The sequence below is a fragment of the Eleginops maclovinus genome, chromosome 1, assembly GCF_036324505.1.
Source record: "Eleginops maclovinus isolate JMC-PN-2008 ecotype Puerto Natales chromosome 1, JC_Emac_rtc_rv5, whole genome shotgun sequence".
NCBI lineage: Eukaryota > Metazoa > Chordata > Actinopteri > Perciformes > Eleginopidae > Eleginops > Eleginops maclovinus.
In genome coordinates, this window is record NC_086349.1 from 17,984,190 (window position 1) to 18,002,010 (window position 17,821).

A 17,821-nucleotide genomic window follows, 5' to 3' on the forward strand; every position below is an offset into this window, starting at 1 on the left:
GACTAACGCTCTAATCTTATAAGCAAGAACAAATATAATTTGGAGTCTGGTCAAAGCTTCTGGCAACATCCTGTTCTTAATGAGTGAGAGTATTAAGAGACAACTGTAGGCTTATCTCTTAACAAGTTGTAAGTACATAACAAGCTAATTCATAAACCAGTAAACAGGTTATCTTTAACAAGAGTGATAATCGTGATCGCAGCCACTTAGTTGTTGCTATTTTAAATCTAAGCTAGGCTAGGCCTACCACAAACAAGATCCTGCTAGTGTAAATACTAACAAGAGCACCAAATGTGTACTGATACTGTTGAAAATTGTTCACAACAAATTTGCGATTTTTACGAGTTAGATTAACGTTTGCTAAAAATTACAGCTCTCAAAGCGAATGAATGAAGTAAAAAAAAAAAAGGACAATACATTTGTAACCATTTAAAAAGAAATGGAGACATTGCAGTTCAGAGTCTTGGCCTAAGAGCGTTTCGATTAATGATGTTTATTACAATTTGGTCAGCCTTCCTTTGTACTGCAGACTCAAAACATATTATGTAATTCTTAAATGAATAAATCATAGGCTGTTTATTATATATGACTGCACTTGGGCCTGCTACGTGATTATTGTGGTACTTTTGTCATGCAAAGACTCTTCGCCTGCCTCATTTACTGTATATCCTTTAAGATAAGGGGGAGGGAGGAAAAATCTTGAAATGTTAAATCCATGAACAATAGTAAAATCCACTCTACTATCCTCAGCAGAAGACAGTAGGCAGTTGCACTCTGGTTGCTGTTGGGTATAACGGAGTGTTTGTTTTATTCGTTCCACGCCCAATAGTGTGTCTATGATGTTCTCAAATGGCAGCCCTGGTGTTGTTTTATTTTTAGAGTTACAGAGAATTTTGACATTTCACTCGTTTGCCTCATCCTGTGTCACATGGCGAAATCTTTCCACCGTAAAACAAAGAAAGTCCCAAAGGTTGCTCAACACATTTCTTTGTTTCTCTGAGTTCTGGGGTGTATCTATGCAAGTGTGTGTGTGTGTGTGTGTGTGTGTGTGTGTGTGTGTGTGTGTGTGTGTGTGTGTGTGTGTGTGTGTGTGTGTGTGTGTGTGTGTGTGTGTGTGTGTGTGTGTTTCAACTGCTGAGTGCAGGATGTGCAAAGCAAATAACATCCAACATAAATGGCGGCTAAATGGCGTTGTACATACCCTGAAGCTCAGTGCTAAATGGAAGTATTTACCCTTGGTTTGTGTTTAAATGTAACACCAAAGGAAAGTGTGTGTGAGAGTTTCCATACGAAAAGAGGCTGTGTGGGTCAAGCTAATAAAAATATGAGGAATAGAACGGATACATTTTGTTCCATCTGTGCTTTGCGAGTGCACAGAGGACAGTACCAGTGAGAGACTTCATAAGCCGCAGATAGAGTTTAGTGCTGATCCTACACACTGAGGCAAGGCAAGACCCCGTTTTCCTCTCACTTGACTCGACTTAATTAACCAGAATGAGTCAGAAGCAACATTCAGGATTTAAGATTTATTCTTATGGGATTGAGGATCTCTCTCTCTCTTTCCCTTTCCTTTTTTTTCTCTCTCTCTCTCTCTCCATTCTCTCTCTCTCTCTCTCTCTGGTTGACTTCAGTGCTAACTTCCTGCTCATTACTTTAATGATGGTGCTGCTGAGAGCTTATGCTCACGAGTGCAGTTTGCTTTTTAACACTGCAGTCTGGGAATAGGGAAAAAAACATACACATTCAAACTCATGCATACAGCGACAGAATCAAATTAAGTCACGTATGCATTATGTATGTGTGTTGTATCAAAAACAGCTAGCTGCCTTGTCAAGAAAGACCAAAAATCCAAGAATCTTTCACAGCATGTATCGGTTTAGCAAGTTGCATGCATGGCCACAAGGCACATTTACTGACAATAAAAGAGTTTATGAGAGAAGGAAAAGTAAATGGGAAGCTGGGTAAAGAGCAACAAACATAGTTTTTCTCCTCTGAAGTATCAGCCTAACTCCCTACATAACTGTAATACAGAGAAAACGCCTGACAGACAGATATATCCAACCCCAGCTCTCTGCTTTTGCTTTAGATGCATTATTCATCTGTGTGCCAATTTGGAGGAACCCTCCCTATCCCCCAGCTATAACCAAAAAGGGGAGAAGCGAGAGAGAGAGAGAGAGAGAGAGAGAGAGAGGCGGCTAGAGAAAAAGGAGTCACAGCGAAAATGTCAGAAAACAGAAAGACAGAAAAAGAGAAAGGAGAAGAAGAGGAAAACACCAGAACAAAAGAATGAGTGAGACAGACACAAGAAAAGCGGGAGCAGGAATGGCTCAATCTCTTAGCTGCAATGTAGCAAAACATTGAAACAGGATTTCAAATGATCCAGGGAGAACTCTCCCTATACAGCTCTGCCTGTTTCATCTACGCAAAGTAGATTAATGGCTATTTCCACACTAAAGACTCTTAACCCTGCTGAAAACACAGCAGGAGCAAAGATCACGGGCCTGGAGCTCACTTCTTTTAGCCTGAAACTGAACCGCGCACTGTCACTAAATCACACGTTGAAGTATAAATGTCAGTGCGAGCACACCGTGAAACATTATGCGTACATTTTATAACTGCTCAACGGTGCCGGGAACTTCCATTTTTCTTCATAGCCCCCTCTGTCATCATCTTTTACTGCCTTAACTGTCTTGATAATGTCAGGATCATTCCCTCCCGGTCGACCACATCCATGCTGACAGCTGTTGAAGCTCCATCCCGCGACAGCCTGCCCCAGATTTTACCCCACACGTTCAGCCTCTGTCCCACCCACGCACTCTTTCCAGGTTCATTACCTATTATGGCAGAGGGCTGTCACACATACAGACCAGATCTTTTTAACATCCCAGACTAACAGAAGATAAATAAGTCACTCATAGCGCTGCCTCTTCACCAAGATGGATGTGTGTGTATGAGGGGGAAGGGGTATGAGGAGGGGGAGTGTGTGGGCTGGATCAGTAGGATTGCCGTTAATCTGCCGCCGTCTCCCCATAACGGAGCTCTGAGCTTTTAGACCCAACAGCTGGTTGTGTCTACCCCCAAAGCCAAATACATGGAGAAGTGACTACCACACTGTATAAATGTTACACTCATAGTTTAAAATAATATGTATCTGTATAATATCTGACATGCGGGTTCATTATTTCATGCAGCTTTGGCGCCAAGTGATCATTCCTACTGTAGTGTTATGAAATAGCATTAATGAACGGTGCTGCTGTGAAGGGCGTTGGCTGACGCTCCTCTGCTGAAGGATCTGTCAAACTGTGGAGCTGCTCTGAGGATTCGCCTGTCAGATTTGGCCTTATTTGTCAGTTTGCTGTGATTGTGCTCCCTTAGCTTTGTGGTGTCACCATTCGGATTGCTTCGGATGGCTCCTGGGAGTCGCTCACATGGAGAATATATGCCAGGCCTCGTAGCTGATTTTCATCAGGTCAGTCTTTACACAGACAGAATGCTAAAGCTCCACCAATAACTGCGGTTATGAGGATTTATGCAGCTATGATAATCTCCAGAGGTGCTGTCATCACAATCATACAAGGCTGTAAAAATAGGTCCTTGCATCGACTATTTTTTAAAACTATTTAGCACTGAGGATACACTACAGATTTGCAGAAAATTGTGCACTAACGGATACTTGGTTTCTTTTAAATCTCAAGGTAATGTACCATAACATAACACTGCACTGCGTCCCTGTACACCTGCACAATCTAATTATATGTAAATGGAGATGGACAAAATATTAGCGCCCTTCAGCAATGCATTACTAACTATGAGCTCAAAATGATAACAGCATTGACTCAACATTTCTCCAACACTGGCAATAAGTACATTAAGGCAGGACATTTGCCTATTGTGTTGGATTGCAATAGATTTTACTGCTGTCTCAAATAAACCAACTCAATGTATTGTTAATAAGACACATTTTAAAATGCTTTGAGCTATGTGCACATTTTTCTGTGATCAAAAACAAATATATTTCACTTGCTCAGAGTCACATGCTCTCACAAATCATTCATGTCAGCCAGCAGAGAGCACAATCACAACTCACTAAAATAAAGATGTGAAAGTGGGGACTCAGTTTGTGTACTAATTATTATTTCACAAATATTTAGATTTCTCAGTTTCCAAGAGTATTTTGGCATCAAGTTAATTTGTGGCTTCGATCTGATGACTTCAGGATTACAACCCGTCTTAAAACAGAAACACAAAAGCCAAGTGTTCAGTGCAAACAGAAACACATACAAACATGTAGACCCACATGGCAGAGGCAGTTCCCAGGTCTCGGGTGGCAAGTGATGTTTTCACACTTGTGTGGGGAGATTGCTATTTCTGCACGGAGCCAGATAACTCAATTATTCATCGCAGATGCTGGTGCACTCACTTTACCTCTATAAGGAAGGGGGCGGGTTCATCTTGCTCAGAGTGCGTGTGCCACGCGTGCATGTCTATGTGTGCGTCACAGTTTGTGCGCGTGCACGAGGACCTCCAGCAGAAAATGAACTGCTGACATGCCACACCACACAGTATGAGAGAGAAAGAGGCAAGAGGAGAAAAGGTAAAAGGAGCTGTCATAAACATGGCAATCAAAGAGATATGATGCGGAAGGTGAGGATCAAAGAGCAGAAGGAGAAGAGGGAAGGAATTAGTTCCCTTATCTTCTGTCTAAGCCAACTGTGCACGTTCAAATCCTTTCTGGCTCAATAAACAGTTACAAAGAAAAACACTTTTTGAATTACCAGCAAAACTGAAACTCAGCTACTCTGGCAATCAAAAGACGTTATTTTTAAAGCATCCTGTGCAGCTTGCTCCTGCGGTCTGACCTAAAGCAGAACATTTCAAGTCTGTTATTGCACTTGTTTTTTTTCTCACACTTATATCACACAAATGTTTTCATCACCTTTTTTCCAAGCATTGTTCCAACAGTAAGTACGGAAGGAAAAGACATACAGGAGAGGAGGGAAATACATACCTCAATTCAAACCCACAAAACGTATGGGTTGATGCCCAATAAGCCAGACCTCTACACAGCATATATTTTAAAGGCTGTGGCTCAGTGTGTACTGTTGTAAGTCTACCAACAGCTGCTGAGTGCTGCCCCTAGAGCACATGTATCACCCTTGACACCATATGGAGTCCTGGGAAGTCCTGAACAAACACACTGCACACATAGCCTATAGACATAGCCCACATATGCCCACAATGTACATGGAAACAAAGACGAATCGTACATACACAATCCAAGTAACATGCACAACACACACAACACTACTTCAAATCATACTCCATATGAAGATTGTTTTTTTCAAAATACTGCACTTTTTGCACATCTGTTGCATCTCCTGGCATCAATCTTTGAAGTGAAAATGTGCACATATAGGACAGATTCATAACTCTGTGTCAGCGGCAGCCTATCTGAGCCTGTGCTGCTGCCCTTATTTCCCTGAGGACGACTCCGGAGAGCCAATTGGAGCAGTTACACATGTCGACACTTTCATGCAACCATTTACCACAGCACACTCGCCCAGTGGCTCTTTTCATCAGCTTTACAGTCTGTAACTCTCACACAGACACACACTGTAGTTTGTATGTGCATGCTGTAAATTTGCAGTAACACACAAAGACTAACTTAGCTGTCTCGTTTTGACAGATCACACAAACACACACATGCATTCACACTTTAATCTTGAGGGCGGGCAGAATCTATGAGTGATTTATTTTAGACCATTCCCCAGGGGTTTTACGGGACAAAGCCAGTACTCAATCTGATCACAGCATTTGCTTTCTATGTCAGCAATTTATGAATCCTCTTGTTAGCCTGGGTTTGTCTGGTGTGTGCATGTGTGTGTTTGCAAGCAAGATAATGAAGAATAGAGAGAGAGAGAGACAGAGAGGGGGGAAGCGGAGATGGGGAGGGCGAGGGAGATACAGAGAGAACGAATAGTGATGAGTGTATACTGTAAGTTAGCATACTCTCTGTAGCACACGCCCCCATGGTTTTGGGTGAGTCACTCTCTGCGCTTGCAAGCTTGCATCCCATCTTACATGCCTCAATATGCGACAGAGTTCCTGTAAATGTGTGTTTGGGAGTGTAATGTTTTAGCGAACCCTGAAAAAACATGATCGCTCTGTAAAAGCTAAGCTCTGGCACAACAAAGCCAAAGCACGCCACACCCCTCAACCGTCACACTACCATCTCCCATTCACCACCCAGTGCTAAGTACCATCCGGATGACTGTGTCTAATTTTCACTGGATATACCATTTCCATTTGAAAGGTGGTTAGTGCCCATTGAGCAGCGTTATCGTGGCTGTGCAGACAGAGAGAGGCTGCCCTGCTCCTCCCAGCCTCAGACAGAAAAAACATCGATTTGATTCAGTCTTAAAAGCCGGGTCGGCATCAAAAATGGCGGCTTATGGAAAACCCATTACCCCAGGTGTATTCTGAAATGTTAACCTACATGCATGTTTGCCGTCTTTATTTCTCTCTTTTTCCCTGACTGTCCTACACAGCACCACAGATGGAGAGGAGACAGAAGGGAGAGCTCTGTGGGTTGCTTCTCAATGGAGTATGCAGGCTCCTCTCTAAGTGAGTCATGCTGCCTTTCTTTACACTTCTTGTCCAAGGCCACCTACCTTACACCTCCAGTCCAACACAGCTACTGGCAAGTTACTACGCCTGCTCATCTATAACACTACTCACAACCTCTGACACTGTAGAAATGTCAGATGACTCATGTGATCCAGCTGAAATGCCTGCTGCTGCACTGAAAATCGCATGTGGTGTTTAACAATAACAGACATAACTTTAGGATAAGAGTAAGATTGTCATTGTTTTATGTTATTTGGCTGGTTGAGTGATGTTTACTGTGTGGCTTATTTTCTTTGGTGGACTGAATGTCCATGTATTGGTTTTCAGTGTCATTCCTAATTTACACTCCGATTTACTTTTAGTGGATTACAAAGAAATAGCAGCCCAACTTTAAATACATTGCTATTAGCTACTTGCCGGTGTTACACCTAAAAGTTGCACAAGATAACGTAAAGTTAGTCAATAGAGTAATTAGCTGCACATATTGTTCCGGTAAAGTGAAGCATGTGGTTACATAGTCATCTTGGTGACTTTTTTCAACACTGTTTCCGTAAATACATAAAAGGGACAGAAGTCAGATTACAGGCACTGCTTCTCAGTGTAGAAGAAGCTTATCATATCAGTAGTGATTTCACTCTGTGTTTGACTTGCTGGCTTTGCCTGTTTGATGCCTGTGGGATGTGTGTGTTTGTGGCAGTGTGAAAGGAGTTAATATAGTGTAGAGTTTTGCTAATTAGTTAGTGCACGGTTTAAATAATTGGGTTAGCAAAGATTCCATGGCAGCAACCACGCTGACAGACCCAGCTTGATATTGATCCGATGACTGAGTGAACGGGACAAACATAGCAGTTGCTTTCATTAAACAAGTCCAACATATGCAAACACAATGAGCTGCACATCCACACACACACACAAATGTGTCAGATTACATTGGAACTTATTGCTTTCACTCAGTGCTGACAGAGAGAGAGTGGAGGTGTACCGATCCCATCAAATACATTTTAAAAGTGCTGAAAAGGATGACGTGTGTTCACAAAATTGGTAACAAATGGCTAAATAAATATGGATTTGTGTCTGTGTTTGCATGAAAGAGAAGGAAAGTGTGTGAGATAGAAAAAGAAAGAGACCACTTGGGACTGCAGCTCTCTTTCATGTGGAGGTGAATACATAAATAATCAAATTAAATCATCAAAAACAACCCAAAATAGTTCCAGCCCTTCTTGCAGTAAAATACACACAAAGTATTGTACATTCCAAATTCTTCAAAGTTAAAGTAGTTTCTAACAGTCTTCAAATTGAATTAACTCATATATTGAAATTTCATGACAGAAATATATTTTTGTGCGGCAAGTATTGAAATGACCTAGGTATAGAAATAGAAACTTGCACTAGAATTTTGCAATAACAAGTAAAAAAATGATGTGGTTGTGGAATGTAACCTGCAGATGTACTGCTTGCTTATGTAGCTACCCATTATCTGATGGTAGTTAGGTGCAATCTGCAAGGTGCTGGGGGAGCGAAGTTCTAAATAAAGATGTTTTCAAGGTTTTGAAGCACTGAGAAATCTCAACCCCAGTTGTGTCACTTCACTTCCTCGCTTAACGCAATCTGCTGCCTCTTAAAATAGCTCAGTGTTCCTCTGAAGCCAAGTTCTTGAGTTAACACCAAGATAGACAGATAGAGTACGTGCTGCAAAACAAACACGTCATGTCAATGCGAAAAGCCACAACATCCCCGCTGCAAAAAGCACCAAAACCCAATGCATGGGGATCAAATACATGTGATGCAGCTGTGAGTGCCTTGTGTTATGCGTGCACACATGGTTTTGAAGGCTTTGGTTTTTCCTATCAGCCACCTGTGATAATTGGCACAACATTTTCGCTTGGCAACAAATGCTTTTGACCTTTATTTCGCTTTTGAAAACTTGACAGTATTTCTGACCTCAAAGAGAAAATGTCAAACCAACGTGTGCTTGCGCAAAAACGATATCACGTTCATGAATGTGTCAACAAAGTCTATATATATTAGCTGCTCTTGCTTATGATTTATTCTGCTGTGTACTATTTCTTAAAGCCGAACGCAGCCTCTGGAGTGGAGTTCAGCTGATGTGATCTCTCTTTCCACAAGCCATTCTTATTAAGCAGCACCACTAAAAGCCAGAGGATTCTCTTACTAAACCAATCAATATAGGATCTGCCTTGCCACAGTCCCCAGAGCCTTCGACTCCACCCTTCATTCTTCCTCTGGCTTTCCCTGTCCCTACTCTCTCACTCATTCATACTCACCATGAGGGTGAGCAGGGTGCTGCTGTGTATATATTTGTGCATTAGTGTGATCCTGCATCCACCCAAAACAGATCTGAAACCAAATATAGCAGCTAACTCAAACCTCAGGAGATGAAACAGGTGAAAACGGTCTTCTGAGGCCGAGTTGAAGGCAAACTGCCGGGTAATGAATAAATAACAAACCAGTCAGCACCAACGCCCCGCTGTCCTTGCCTTCTTTGTGTGCAGAGGCTGATCTCCCATCACTAACACCTGTGTGACTGTCAAAGGAATCAATAAACAGCTAGTGTTGCAAAGGTGAACGCGCCAACCAGTGTTCACAGATCTTACACTGGTTGTCTGTGTGTCATAGAAAGAAACATTTAAGGAAGAGTGGCACACATTCATTTTTATGCTATAACTGGGTTGCTATTTAGAGCAAAACATACAAATATTTGCATACTGTAAATATGCAAATACAGACAGATGGATGAAAAGGTGTAGAAACATAAATACATGCACAGAGCCAAATGCACTCGTGTGACAGCTCGATCACAACAGCATGAGAACATTTTGCTCACAAGTTGTTTTTTCGTACTGAAATCTAACCGCTGCACATGATAGCACCACATAGTTATCTCAATGTGGTGATGCAAGATGCCCTTTATGAACTCCAGTTGTGTTTACTAGTTGATGGTAGGATTTGTAGTAGCATTGTGAATACTACATACTGCCTGGATCCAAAATCCGATATTAAATTTGCTCAGATGAAAGAAGCAAGGTCTGACGAAACACACCTGTGGCCAGCAGTCGCTGCACTCACAGTATGAAAGCAGTTATTATGTAACTCTTCCCTTACTGAGAGCAAGAGCAGGCAACCTTTTTATGTTAAAGTATGCCGAACTTACAGCATAAAACACAAAGCAGAAGCGCATCCTGTCCCCGCTAATGGGACCCTGATGATTTGCTCTGTTTGCGCAGTTTAGACTTGTTGTTGGTATAACCACTTCTCCACCCACAAGTAAGGACAAACTTTAAGATAGAAAAACAAAACAGTCTTCTCTTATTCAAGCATAGATACAGAGTGCACTGCTGTAATGTGACTTTGAGGCTTTCACAGCGGGGATCTGAATGAAACAGTCCAACAGCCATCAGCAGAAAACTGAGGTCAGTGTGCCCCAAATAGGTCACTTAAAATGTCAATAAAAACATTGATTTGACAGAATTTTAAAGTTGTTAGGGAAATTGTTTCCCTCACTGAATATTTTTAGCTGCACTGAATTTGATTTTAAACTAGAGTAGCATACCGCATAGCATACTGTTTTGGCATTTTGAGAATCCTCAAAACCTCCAACCATCTGGATGAAATAATATTCCGTCTGTCGCTGGATAAAAATTATTTTTAACCCATTTCCTAACTTGACTGTACATTTAAGTAGCCTTGGAAAAAAAGGATACCTAGATTACCCTCTTCTTTCAGATTTTTTTCCCAAAAATGAAAGAAAAACATTTGTTTGGTATGAAAATATAAAATAATGGAAATTAACGTCAACATACATCCATGATAAATGCATTATATGTTTAATTTTACTCCGTACAAATTGAACGAGAGGCTCAAACTGGGGCTGAATTGGCACCTATACGGACCTCTGACGTTTAAAGAGAAAGGGCATAGGTGACAGTGACAGTGATAAACGATAAGGCCACACATGAATATATTAAGGAGGGGATTTTTTCATACAGCATCATAAGAAGGCCAATAAATCAAAGAGCAATGGTAAGACTACATATGAGGGTGAGGGGTAGAAAAATAGTTCCCTTAATGGAGCACATTGAACCTGATGGTGAGACCTTGAGAAGGTTTTCAAACTCTCTAAAAGTTCAAAGAAATGCTAGGAGTATGGTTTTAACCTTGAAAACAAATGTGCACACGGGCACACACACACAATGTAGCATTTTTGTACATTTCTAACTAATAAAGCACCACAAGCTGATACATTACAGGACTAAAGCATGTTATTTCTCCGTACACATCGTTGGCTATAGGGGAAACAAGGAAGGATTATCTACATGTAATAATGCAGCTACAGTGTTCTAAATAAGCGTATTGTTTCATGTTCTCGTATAATGACTTAATGCGGGGTTAACAGAATATCTATGTATATCAGTGTTTTTCCATGATGCATGTTCATAGTGTTGTATGCAGTCATGTTCAGGGACATTATGCCGTAATGCTGCTGAGAAATGAATCAATACTTATGAATTACAGTGCTCCCACTCTAATGGCAAGCTACTGCAATGCTGAACGCAGCCTGAGATGTATTTAGTGCACACTGAAATGACGGATGCTAAACTGCCTGTGCACTCAGCAATTATTGAGGGGGATTCTGTATAATTATATGTTAAATGTACAGATGGAGAAAGCAGGACACAGGAACACCTGTCACAGCCTTGAGATAAAATGTATCGTAGTGTGAAAAAGATGAAGGTCTAACAGGTCAATGTCCTTTTTCTCTCCCTAAGATGAGAGTAATTGAGACTATCAATAATGTGCTGAACCATATTCATCTTTCTTAATCTTTGGTTGCTATGGTGATGTTGTTTTGTATGTGGTCAATGTCAATGTTCCATGGAACAACAGAAGAGTAAAACACTACTCAAAAACTATTTCATTAATTCATCTCTCTTCTATTTGGCTGGCATGTCTTTGCTTTCTCTCTTCACTGCCCATTTCCTTGTTTCCTCCCTTGGTCTCTGTAATGCCTCTTATTGCCCTATACACGGCATTAATAATTGAGAGCATTTTATGCAGACATTGAGTTTTGGTGCCCTGAGCCCATTGGTCACGGATCCATGGCACTAATGCTGGGTGGCAGGCCAGTTCCAGGCCCCGCACTCCAAGTCCAGGCTAGGGCACATCTGTCTGGCTGACTGGCCAATATACGCCCCTCCACCCGATCCCTGAGCTATCATGCACACGCGCACACGCGCACACACACACACACACACACACACACACACACACACACACACACACACACACACACACACACACACACACACACACACACACACACACACACACACACACACACACACACACACACACACACACACACACACACACACACACACCCCTGTGATCTGTAGAGCTCCAATCACACCCTGGCACCTTTTAGAAACAACCACAGGCTTTAGACAATGACTGATATTTTCAAAACCCCTAAATAACTGAGTCGCTGTTCTTTCTTATAAACCCTGTAATTCTTACTAACAAACACACCATCATACATTCTCTATTTAAATGGTATTTATCTTCATAAGAGTATGAATACATACTTTATGAGAAATAGGGAATGGCTGTGATGGGAAATACTATTTAATATTCATTGAAAAGGAAGGTAGTTTTGTTAGACAGGAAAGCAGTTTAAATTGACCGTTTCTGATTGGTTTACTAACTAATGAAAAATCATGTAACTACTATGTGGCATTTTAGCAATGTTATAGCTTCAAGGAGAATGTAAATCAAGCTGCAGAGCTTTGGAGGACAACTTTAAACTCAGTAAGTTTGGAAGAACAATAGCAAGGTCATTGGCACCGTGATTTGCCTCATTGTTTGCATTAAAACTTCATTGCTTAGAGAGCGTTAAGCGAGCAAGGAATTAAAAGAGCAATACAATTTACATGTTGATGAAACACTTGCAGCTATTTTACATAACAGTCATGTTCTATATGATACAGTTAACTACCATTATATTTTTTAGAAATATTCTCAATCGCACAAGTTATTTCAAAAATATTTCATTACTCATTACTCTTCAGCACTGCCCAAAAGTAGCAGGTGTATTCTCTGTTCATTAGCAAGCTAGCATTTTGCGCCACAACTATGTTGCTCGTAGAGTAAGCCTATGAAACGTTTGAAACACAACTCAAAATCTGACAGACATCAAAACATAAATAAATGTGTTCTTTATATTATTTTCAATTTAGCTATCTGTGTAGCTGTGTTTAGGACATGAGGAAAGCATGTACTGTATGAGTGAAGATACCTTGATACGGTATCCACACTCAGTGGACACTTAAGTATACCTTCACAATCCATGTGATTCACTACAACAGCTCTGTCATAGTTGTACCTGTGGGAAAGCGTTCATTTCTGTTGACAATGGTTTACTGCATGAAATATTAATTAGTGATGTCATGGTAAAATAATGTGTTGCACTGGATTTTAATAAGTTGAAAGGTGTTTCTGTTTTTCTGTCATCTCTATGAACATGAGAGTGGTAGAATATCTGACAGATCTCCCAATATAATGTAGTCTAGTGAAAAAACAACACTAGTCGGTGAATCTTATAATTTAACTGTGATAATGTAATAAAAACTGAAACTTACAAGCATCATAATGCAAACTTTATTTGAGAACAACTGTATTTGACTATCAGATTGCAGAGGTGTACCTAATAGAGATGCTAAGACTAAGTGTATATTATTGTGGATTGTGTTTGGAAAAAGTATGCTGTGTGTGAGAGAAGTAATCATTTATACCATTAACAGCCACTCCTAAATATCACTCTTATGGAACACGTCTGCGAGTTATAGAAGAGACAGCATGTTTCGCACGGGTATGTATGCATGAGTAGGAGACAAGAGGGAGGTAGACAGTGCACAGAAGCCGCGGTGCAGGTGTGCAAGTGAACTCAAGAGAGTGTGTTCTATGAGATGAAGGTGGGAAGGGATGATGGGATGGAAGGTGGAAGTGAAGGGAGGGAGCGAGCAATAGAGGGAGGAAGGGAGGGAGGGAGGAGGAAGGAGCGCTCTAGTCCAGTCGCCTTGGGTGCATCAGCAGCAGGAATTGTTCTGTGCCCTGTGGGGGCCATCTGACTGTTCTGTCACCCTCCGCAGAAGGCTGACTCTGCCTTAAAGTGCTCTGCCCCGCGCCTGCAGTTCGACATGCTTGATGTTTAATACATACAAAGGGGAAATATTGAGAACGCCTCAGGAGAAATGCAGTACATAGGCTGTAAGGGAGATTTTTTTTTTGTCAGTTTGTAGAACAACCAAGAATAGAGGAGCTCCTGTGCAAAGTGTGCGTGGGCAGGCTGTGAACATAATTGCCCAAAGCTGGAGCTCAATCGCAAATTTGAAATATACGAGATCCAAGAGTTAAGCACCTCTCAGAAACATGCACTTGCAGTGAGTGGGGGACAGTTTCATACTGGTGATTGTGTAATGCAGTGGCTTATCTATGCCTGGAAACATACGTCACATGCATTTGTGGTTTTTCAGTCAAACAGTTAGGCTGAACCTAAGCTGCAATGCTTCTCCCATTGTGCCCCTGCCCCTTCTGCAATCAGTGCTAGTGTGGTGTAATTCAGGGCATCACTCCTCAATAAGGCAGGAGAATGGGCCTCAGGGGTGACCCTCCTGCTTAAGTCAACACAATGAGTGTAATGAGGTGAAATACACACACATACATGCACACACACCCACTCACACACACTCTGGAGATGGGAACCCTTGCTGCATAGTAAGTGGATTTCATTCATCTACATGCACCGAGCTTGCTGGAGAAGTTCTCCTACCACCCACATATAGAGCAGCACCGCGAGGCTTCACTATAACATTTATTGCAGGACTATTTTTGATATACCATAGTTGTTCCATGTAGTTATATATATTAAAGTAGCACTCGTTTCAAGCGAGAAAGCCTTAATGGTTATATCACATCAGACAGAACTTGCATTTTTGTAAAAAAAAAAAACATCCTACATGTCTGAAAATGAAACCTCAAATTGATATTAAAAGCCCCTGTTTCTGTTTGACATGCCTCTGTCTGCTCTCTTGCACCTTACAGTCTCTGAGTTCATCATTTCTGAGTCCATAATTAATCAGCCCTGCTGTGTAAGTAGGACTGGTGCCTTTCTCTTATCATCACATACAGCAGCAACCCACGCCCTCCGGGCCATCAGCGGATTAATGATGAGTGCCTGTGATAGGAGCCCCTCACAAAGGCGTTATCAATTAGCCTTGCACCGACATAGTGGCCGCAGTGTGCAACACATGCTCACTCTAATCAAAACTTTAAAGGGAACATGATCGACCTCCCAATCACCCACTGTAAAGCACTGCATGATATTAAACCTTGATGCGTGCATGCATTAAGTTACGGGTGTGTGCAATGGGAAAGTGCACCATTTCCAAATTAGCATGGTAACTTTCACACATCGCTGACCAACCCGTTATGCTGCACTTTACTAAGAAGCCTATGAATGATTGATCAGACAGGTGGGATTGAGCAGGAAATATTTCAGAGGCGATAAAGAGGGACGGGCGCGCTGAACGATCCAAAACTGCCCATATGTCATCAAAGTAAAACCGAAATGAAAGAGGTGGAGATGGGATGCATTGTACTCACTCGCCCCCCGGTGCGTTAGAGGAGCATCCCGGTCTCTCGAGGCCAGCTCTTCAGATGAGTTCTCCTGGGACAGCACGCCTGGATCCTCACTATCATTCTTAGCGAAGCAGCAGCCTTCTCACAGCCTCCCTTGACTCTTCTTCTTTGGCATCACATGCAAAAACAGCTGCATGTCAAGTTAAATTCGCCTTCAGATAGTTGTTTCAGGGTAACAGTCGCCCGTCTCTCAGTATCTAGAGCAGAAGTGACAGCAGCGGATTCCTATTTGAGGGGATGCTGACGCGCAACCGGAGGGGCTCGCCTCCTGCCTTTCTCATCTGGCTCCATCAGCTCTCGGTAAGGCAGCACCATGTGACTGAAACAACTGTCAATACTAAAAGAATAAACACATCGATTTCCGGTATTTCTTTCAAAAATAAAACAATCACTAACAAATAAAATAATATTAATGAAGTGTGGATAAAATAAAACGATTAAAACTGAATAGTCCACTGGAAATGTCCAAAATAGCATAAAAAAATACATGTAATTCAAAAAAGTTTTAATAGTTTTCTGGATGTTCTACTAATCTCAATTTGTCAAATTTCCCAAATATCATTGAATCAATTAACTTATCATTTTGAACACATGAAGAAAAAATGCTATATATTTCAAATATTTTTATTGCGTAAGTTCCTTGCAATGTGTAGGGTTGTGTACCATACACACTTTAGGCCACTTTCAGAGAGGGGATACATGCTGATGAATTATATCAATATATTAAAAAATAACAAGTGAGTGTTTATATACTTCATAATTTGTATATGAAGCCTAATAAATCACGCAAAGTTATTTATAGACCATCAATGCAATCACACTCGGTTTCATTTAGCTCTAGTCAGTGTTGCCAGGAACACAAGGCACGATATAAACATAAACATTTAGCCTAAAAGAACCAGACGTATGTTGTAGGTTTCTTATAACTTCGCAGGTGAAAACTGGACTTACATTTAACATGTCCCATATAAAAAGGACACCACGGGTATGCTTCGTTGTTATAAGCTATGCTAATGTGTTTAAGTGTGCATAGCCACCCTAGCTTAGGCCTAGCTTATTTAATTAATTATTTGCACCCACTATTGGTTAAGGTTGAGCCTTTTCGAAATGCATATCGTTATTTGTACATAATAAAACATATTGCCGAAAACAGTTTAACACATCAGCATTACGTCCACTAGTAGGCCAATTTTAAACCAAACAACAAAAGAGTACATCAGTGGTCTTATAGTCCTACACATAATTAAAGTCTACTTCCTCACCTTATGTGGATAAAGCAAGACAGATACATGGTCCTGCCCAAGAGAGTTTCTGATTTCATTGTTAATTGTCCTATCCAACGTGTGCATCTTCTATCTAGATCAGACTGTATATAAACCAGTGTTTACGGTAGGCCTTTCAATTGTCAGATACAGTAATGGGGGAACAAATCCAAGGAACTATATGCTTTTACTTTGAAGGAAACCTACCTTGGATCCTGTATTTTCGAAGATTATGTCTAGCTTGATGTAGCAGTAAAGGAACCATTCAATAAACCTGACCTCATAGGCGAGTGCCTCCAAGCGGCCAGCGTCAGAATAACATCAACTGTTCAAAAGCGATTCTAGGGACCAGTATTTCTTCAACAAGGCATAGTCCCATTATTAATTATTAACATGCTCCTCATAATAGCCTCTGTATTTATTCTTCATCAAGTCTAGGATTTTCTTCATGGCAAAATACTTAATAAAAATCAGACGAGACTCTGCCTCCAAGGGCATATGCGTAATCTTAAACTTTTATGAGCAAGGGACTAAATAAGGAAAGCATTCATATGCTTGTGGGACAGCTGGTGGTAGCTGCAATGTGCAGCTCCAGTATGTAGGGAAGTTTGTGTTGATAAATATCCTTTAGAGCTGAAGGGAGCAGCTCATTTAGCTGATTTAAGGTTATGATGTATTATTTATCACAGTAGGTATTAGGTGCACCAATGCCAAATATTTGATGTTTTCCTTGTTGCACAGCAGCTCCCTAGGTGACACAATATTTCAGCATGAGTAATGGCATCTTTCGTAAGCCTGTGGTGTAAGCAAACTACTGTTTCACTGCAATTATTTGGGAGAGTCATTCTGTATGCTGCGAGTGTAAGAAAATATACAATCTAGTTTGCTGTAATGTCTTCGTCAGCCTCACAACATGAGGAATTGGCTGTAAAATAATAGGGAAACAGACAGTGTCTGCATGAGGCATTTTCGCTGCGATGTTTGAGCGCCAAAAAGTGTGACAAGAGAAACAGAGAAGGAATAAGAGAAACGGAGAGAAAGGCAGAGAGAGTGGGAACTAGAAGCGACAGCCTAAGACGCTTTCAGAGAGCAATAAAGGCTTGTCCTTTTGAGGTCTTTGCTCTATTGTTGTCCACCTACTAGTCGGACTCTTGGGTCTCTGCTACAATGCAGGTCCCCTCAGAGCAGCTCACCACTGGCTGTCCTGTCACTTCACA

General features: G+C 41.2%; 2 protein-coding genes across 4 annotated transcripts in view; one reads left to right on the plus strand and one right to left on the minus strand.

Annotated features, from left to right (window-relative positions):
• LOC134865275 (uncharacterized) overlaps positions 1-15,630 on the minus strand; it is a 33,405-nt gene extending 17,775 nt beyond the window's left edge. For both annotated transcript variants that reach the window (XM_063884778.1, XM_063884769.1), the window contains exon 1: positions 15,307-15,630. The gene's annotated coding sequence lies outside the window, so the exon portion shown is untranslated. The remainder of the gene's footprint in view (positions 1-15,306) is intronic.
• The window catches only part of nkain4 (sodium/potassium transporting ATPase interacting 4), a 47,166-nt gene continuing 44,899 nt past the window's right edge, over positions 15,555-17,821 (plus strand). Inside the window, exon 1 of one of the 2 annotated variants that reach the window (XM_063884796.1) lies at positions 15,555-15,642. The gene's annotated coding sequence lies outside the window, so the exon portion shown is untranslated. The remainder of the gene's footprint in view (positions 15,643-17,821) is intronic. The other variant, XM_063884789.1, reaches the window with a different exon arrangement.